This window comes from Martes martes (genome assembly GCF_963455335.1).
Source record: "Martes martes genome assembly, chromosome: 17".
In the NCBI taxonomy this organism is placed as follows: Eukaryota; Metazoa; Chordata; class Mammalia; order Carnivora; family Mustelidae; genus Martes; species Martes martes.
In genome coordinates this window covers 56,837,136-56,843,650 of record NC_137905.1, presented here as the reverse complement: position 1 = coordinate 56,843,650, position 6,515 = coordinate 56,837,136, and positions in this window count along the sequence as shown.

Sequence of the window (6,515 nt, the reverse complement as noted above, 5' to 3'; positions counted from 1 at the left end):
ATACAAAACAAAGTTTTGCAGAGACGAATGAATTTGCACGGACTATCTCAGAGCTGCTCCTTGGAGGTGGAGAATCGAAATGAGAACCACAGGGCAGAGACAAATCACGGAAGAGAGGGACGGCCTCGATGCAGGTGTGCATGTGCTAAGCCGGAAGAAGTCGATTACTCAGCTCCCAGCACCCATGCTCCAACTAGAAAAATACGTTTTCTTCCAAGTTCAAGTTTTCCTGTTTGAATGGGACTAAAGCTGCCACACCTGTTTCTCAGCCTTGGGCGAGGGTCAGACAAAATAGTGTCTGAGGGACACCTGGGTGGCTTAGTTGGTTAAGTATCTGCCTCTGGCTCAGGTCATGATCCCAGGGTCTTGGGATCGAGTCCCGCCTCCGGCTCCTTGCTCAGCGGGGAGCCTGCTTCCTCCTCTCTCTGCCTGTTCTGCCTGCGGCTCTTCATGCTTCTGCTCTCTCTCTCTCTGACAAATAAATAAATAAAAATTAAAAAAAAATAGTGCCTGGAAAGTAAGTGAGTAAGTAGGATTGCAAAGAGATATTTGCACTCCCAGTTTATCTCGGTCTCAGAACCTCCTGAATGATCCAACCCAGTGGTTCTCGACTGGCCATGAGCTCCCAGAAGCACAGGACAGCCTGCTCCCACCCCAGCAGTCACCTGGTTCCAGATGTCAACAGAGCCGAGGTTGGGACACCCTGATCTGACCCCTAACATTTCTTCAGTCTCAGCTTTATGGTCCTTGATTCCAGGCACACTAACCACTTCCCACTTACATGAAAATGCCAAGCTCTTCGCCCCTCCAGGATTTGGGTCCTGCTGAACCTGCCGGTCTTCCATGAAAATTTCTTACAAGCAGATTTCATCTCAAACGTCACCCCCACCCCAAGGAAAGCTCCATGAAACTGTTCTGCTAAGGAGATCCATCAGATAGCGGTCCATCTCAGTGCCTGGCCGGCTGGGGCTGGTGACAGAAGATAAAGGAGCTTCTGTGAGCTTGTGTGCAAGTCATTCTACTGAGGGGATGGCTCCAGCTTGATGAGCCTCATGTGGGAAAAGCCAGGCTGATGGGGGAAGGGGGGGGGAGGCAGCATCCTCATCGCATCCTGTGTCTCTGCTCCAGCCCCTGCCGCTTCCCTCCGGGGCTACAGAGCTCTGGACGGGCTGAAGGACCATGGCCGCACCCCTGTCTGCCCTTCTCTGCCTTGGTGAGTCCCGAGGGTTGATCTGGGAAATGCTGAGGGATAGGCCATGGGCTATGAGACTAAGAATGTTAAAAAAAAATTGCATTTCAGGGCAATAGGTGATCTGTGAGGGCCCCTTCATTGGTGGGTTGGGAAAACTGGGACCCAGGGAGGTGGTGTTTGCCTGTTACTTCATTCTAGTCTCTTGCTGGGTGGGCCAGGAAATAAATAGGTCTTCCGGTTTTGGCTGAAAATTTGTCTCTGTATACCAGTCTTCAAATTTTATTTATCTATCCATCTATCTATCCATTCATTCATTAATTCATTCATTTATATTTTTAACATGGACTTGGTGACACCAGGACTAGATGACAGATTTGCCAGCAAACCTCACGGCACAGGAACAAATAATCCTGCGGTTTGCAACAATTCGGGTGGGCCCCGAGGCCATGATGCTAAGTGGCATAAGCCAGACACAGAAAGAAAATACCACACAGTCTCGCTTACATGTAGAATCTAGAAAGGTTGGGTGCATGAAGGCAGAGAGCAGACTGGTGGTTGCCAGAGTCTGGGGTGGGAAACGGGGAGGTCGGGGGACAGAGAACAAGCTTCTGGTTGTAAGATGAATAAGTTCTGGGGATCTAATGCACAGAATAGTGATTAAGGCAACAATACTATAGAAACTTGCTGAGAGAGTAGATCTTATGCATTTTCACCAAAACAAACCAAACCAAACCAAACCAAAAATCAAAACCACCTATGTGAGCCCAGGGGTGGGTATTCAGGAGGGCACGGACTGCAGGGAGTGCTGGGTGTTACACGCAGACAATGAATCATGGAACGCTGCATCAAAAGCTAATGACGTACTGTATGACTAACATAACACAATAAAAAATAAATAAAAACAAAACAAAACAAAAAATAAAAATCAAAACTCAAAACAACCTATGTGAGGCGGGGGACGGGTTAATTAGCTCGATTGTGCTGATCACCGGACAGTGTGCATGTCCGTCAGATCACAACGTTGCTCACCCTGGATATATGGCTTCTCTTTGTCAACGGCACCTCAGCAAGTCTGTGGGAAGAGTCTCTCCTGGCGGGGTTGGTGGTGGGATCCTGTGCGCTTACTGCCTGGCCCCGCGAGGCTGGTCATGTGCCCAGTTCCCTCATTTATTCAGAAGAGCCTTATTGCTAAAAGGACAGAGGCTCAAGGGGCCAAGCAGGAAGGAACAGCTGTGCTTTGGGGATAAGGAAACACACCATGAGCACAGACCGCCTGTCAGTCATTCATTAACACACGCTCATTGGCACGTACTGTGGGCTTGAGCCCACTCCATGCTTTTTAGCAGACACTTAATTCCCAGAAAGGCCTGATGAGGCCTTTATTCATGTTCCCATTTCACAGACGAGGAAGATGAGGCCCAGAGGGATTAAGGAACTTGTTCAAGGTCAAGGATCTAGGGCTCAAATAAACTCAAGAGTTTAGTGCCAGGTTCACATTCTTTATGACCAAAGTATGCTGCCGGTGTTTCAATGTACGTCTTACCAGCTGCAGGACGGGGGACAGGATACTGTTTCCATAGTCTGATCTATAAAAGGGGCTAATAATGGTCCCTAACCAGTAGGGCTGGGGTGATTCCGAGTCCATCCAGGAAGTGCTCAGAAGGGCACGGGGAGTATGTCCAGTCACGTTAGAAGGCTGGATGGAAACCCGTGAGAGGACCATGGCAGGGCTGTGTTGGGAAGTGGACAAAGATGTGGGTTGAGCTTGGGTACAGGGAGCAGAAGCTGGTGTGGACGAGAGGTTCAGAGGGGGCTGGAGACAAGTGTGAGTCAGCAATGATCCAGGTTCAGCCCCATCCCAGCTGTGTGAACTGAAAGAAACTGCTTAGCCTCTCTGTTCAGTTTCCTTACGTTTATCGTGGAGACAAGCAGCACACACGTGGGCCTGTGTGCGTGTGGGTAAGGATAAGAGTTACCGGGTAACATACAGCATGGTCAGTGAAATCTAATTTCACATAAACAAGAAATAATTTTGTAAGCTTAGTATATCCCATTAAATCTCATGGGTCATACTATGCAAACAAAATTTCATTGATTATCTGAAATTTATATTTAAGTGGGAGTCTTGTGTTTTTATTTCCTAAATCTGACAACCCTAGCAAGACTAGAACAGGTAATGCTACCAACTGGGCAAAAAGTTTAAAAAAAAAAAAAGGCAGCTTGAGAGAAAAAAGGCAGTTGTTCAACCTAGAGAAGGTAGAAGGCAAAATGGGGGAAAGTCACCTCCAGGGGAGAAGATGGAATTTATCGATTATGCAGTTTGATAGGTGTGTAAGATTACACGGGAAGGCTATTTGAAACTGTGGAAGAATTAGACACAGGGTCAAGGAAAACTATGCGGATGTCACTAAACCAGACAAATACTGATTCTAGGGACAATAAATAGGAAAAATATACAGGTATAATACTACACGCCTCAGGTGTGAATAATATTTGCACAGTCATAATAATGTAATTACAGAATATTGGTTTACTTTTTTATAAGAGAAAGCATTTATTTATGTTTTGGTAAATATTTAATTAATTTATTTATTTGAGAGAGAGAGAGCATGAGAATGTAGGGAGGGTCAGAGGGAGAAGCAGACTCCCTGCTGAGCAGGGAGCCTGATGTGGGACTTGATCCTGGGACTTGGGGACCATGACCTGAGCTGAAGGCAGTCGCTTAATCTACTGAGCCACCCAGGTGCCCCAGAATATTGATTTAGACAAAAAGTTCAAACAGTGGGAAATCCATGATTAACAACACAGTTGATGATCTCTAGACATGATACAATGTAACAAATCCCATCTAGATCTTATGTACAGCATGGAGATCTCTTTTTAAAAAGATTTTATTTATTTGAGTGGGAGAGAGAGAGAGAGAATGAATGGGGGAGCATCAGGCAGAGGGAGAAGCAGGCTCCCCACTGAGCAAGGAGCCCAACTTGGGGCTCAATCCCAGGACCCCAGGATCATGATTTGAGCTGAAGGCAGATGCTTAACCAACTGAGCCACCCAGGGACCCGCTACAGCATGGGGATTATAGCCAATAACACCTTCTTGCAGAATATCCTAATTCACACCACAAAAAAAGAAATGGTAATTATGTGACAGGATGGAGGTGTTAGCTAATTAGCTAATATTAGCTAATTATGTAATAATAATTGGTTAATATTAGCTAATGCTGTGACAGAAATCATTTTGTGATATATAAATATCAAATCAACACACACACCTTAAATTTACACAACATTGTACATCAATTATATATTGATAAATCTAGGATAAAAAAGAGACTACATCCTGGACACAGCCCCCTTTTCAGAGAGGAGGTAATTCTCTTTAGAGTTGTCCAAAGTGTGTGCATGGGGAGGGGTGTAAGTAATTCCTGGATGGCTTTGTTTGTTTGTGTGGGTCATGTTAGTCACTATCATTAGTTTCAGCACATCATTAATTTTTTTAAAGTATATATTTTTCTTAAATTTTATTTATTTATTTATTTGACAGAGACATAGCGAGAGAGGGAACACAAGGAGGGGGAGTGGGAAAGGGAGAAAGCAGGCTCCCCGCTGAGCAGAGAGCACGATGTGGGGCTCGATCCCAGGACCCTGAGATCACGACCTGAGCTGCAGGCAGACGCTTAACGACTGAGCCACCCAGGTGCCTTTCCTTTAAGTGTATGTTTTTTTAATCTCATTTTTAAAAAATTCATTTTATATTTTCAGTGTTCCAAGATTCATTGTTTAGGCACCATACTCAGTGCTCCATGCAATACGTGCCGTCCTTATTATTTTTTTTGAAAGATTTTATTTATTTATTTGACACAGAGAGAGATCATGAGTAGGCAGAGAGGCAGGCGGGGTGGGGGGAAGCAGGCTCCCTGCTGAGCACAGAGCCTAATGTGGGGCTCGATCCCAAGACCTTGAGATCATGACCTGAGCCGAAGGCAGAGGCTTTAACCCACTGAGCCACCCAGGCGCCCCTACATGCCCTCCTTAATACCCACCACCAGGGTCTCCCAACCCCCCATCCCCTTCCCTCCAAAACCCTCAGTTTTTTTCTCAGAGTCCACAGTCTCTCATGCTTCATCTCCCCCTCCGATTCCCCCCAACTCACTTCTCTTCTCCTCCTAATGTCCTCCATGTTATTCCTTATGCTCCACAAGTAAGTGAAATCATATGATAATTGACTCTCTCTGCTTGACTTATTTCACTCAGCATAATCTCCTCCAGTCCCGTCCATGTTGATACAAAAGTTGGGGATTCATCCTTTCTGATGGAGGCATAATACTCCATAGTGTATATGGACCACATCTTCCTTATCCATTCATCCGCTGAAGGGCATCTTGGTTCTTTCCACAGTTTGGCGACCGTGGCCATTGCTGCTATGAACATTGGGGTACAGAAGGCCCTTCTTTTCACTACATCTGTATCTTTGGGGTCAATATCCAGTAGTGCAACTGCAGGGTCATAGGGTAGCTCTGTTTTTAACTTCTTGAGGAATCTCCACACTGTTCTCCAAAGTGGCTGCACCAACTTGCATTCCCACCAACAGTGTAAGAGGGTTCCCCTTTCTCCACATCCTCTCCAACACTTGGTGTTTCCTGTCCTGGTACTTTTGGCCATTCTAACTGGTATAAGGTGGTATTGCAATGTGGTTTTGATTTGAATCTCCCTGATAGCTAGTGATCATGAACATTTTTTCATGTGCCTGTTTGTGTGTTCTTCCCATTTTTTGACTTGGTTATCTGCTTTTGGGTGTGAAAGTTTGAGGAGTTCTTTATAGATCCTGGATATCAGCCTTTTGTCTGCACTGTCATTTGCAAATATCTTCTCCCATTCCGTGGGTTGCCTCTTTGTTTTGTTGACTGTTTCCTTTGCTGTGCAGAAGCTTTTTATCTTGATGAAGTCCCAAAAGTTCATTTTCGCTTTTCTTTCCTTTGCCTTTGGAGACATGTCTTGAAAGAAGTTGCTGTGGCTGATGTTGAAGAAGTTACTGCCTATGTTCTCCTCTAGGATTTTGATGGATTCCTTTTTTTTTTTTTTAAAGATTTTTATTTATTTATTTATTTGAGAAAGAGAGATCATGTGTGAGAGCGCAGAAGCAGGGGGAACAGCAGAGGGAGAGGGAGAAGCAGGCTCCCCACTGAGCAGGATTTGGGACTCGATCCCAGGATCCTGGGATCATGACCTGAGCTGAAGGCAGATGCTTAATGACTGAGCCACCCAGGTGCCCCAATGGATTCCTGTCTCACACTGAAGTCTTTCATTCATTTTGAGTTTAT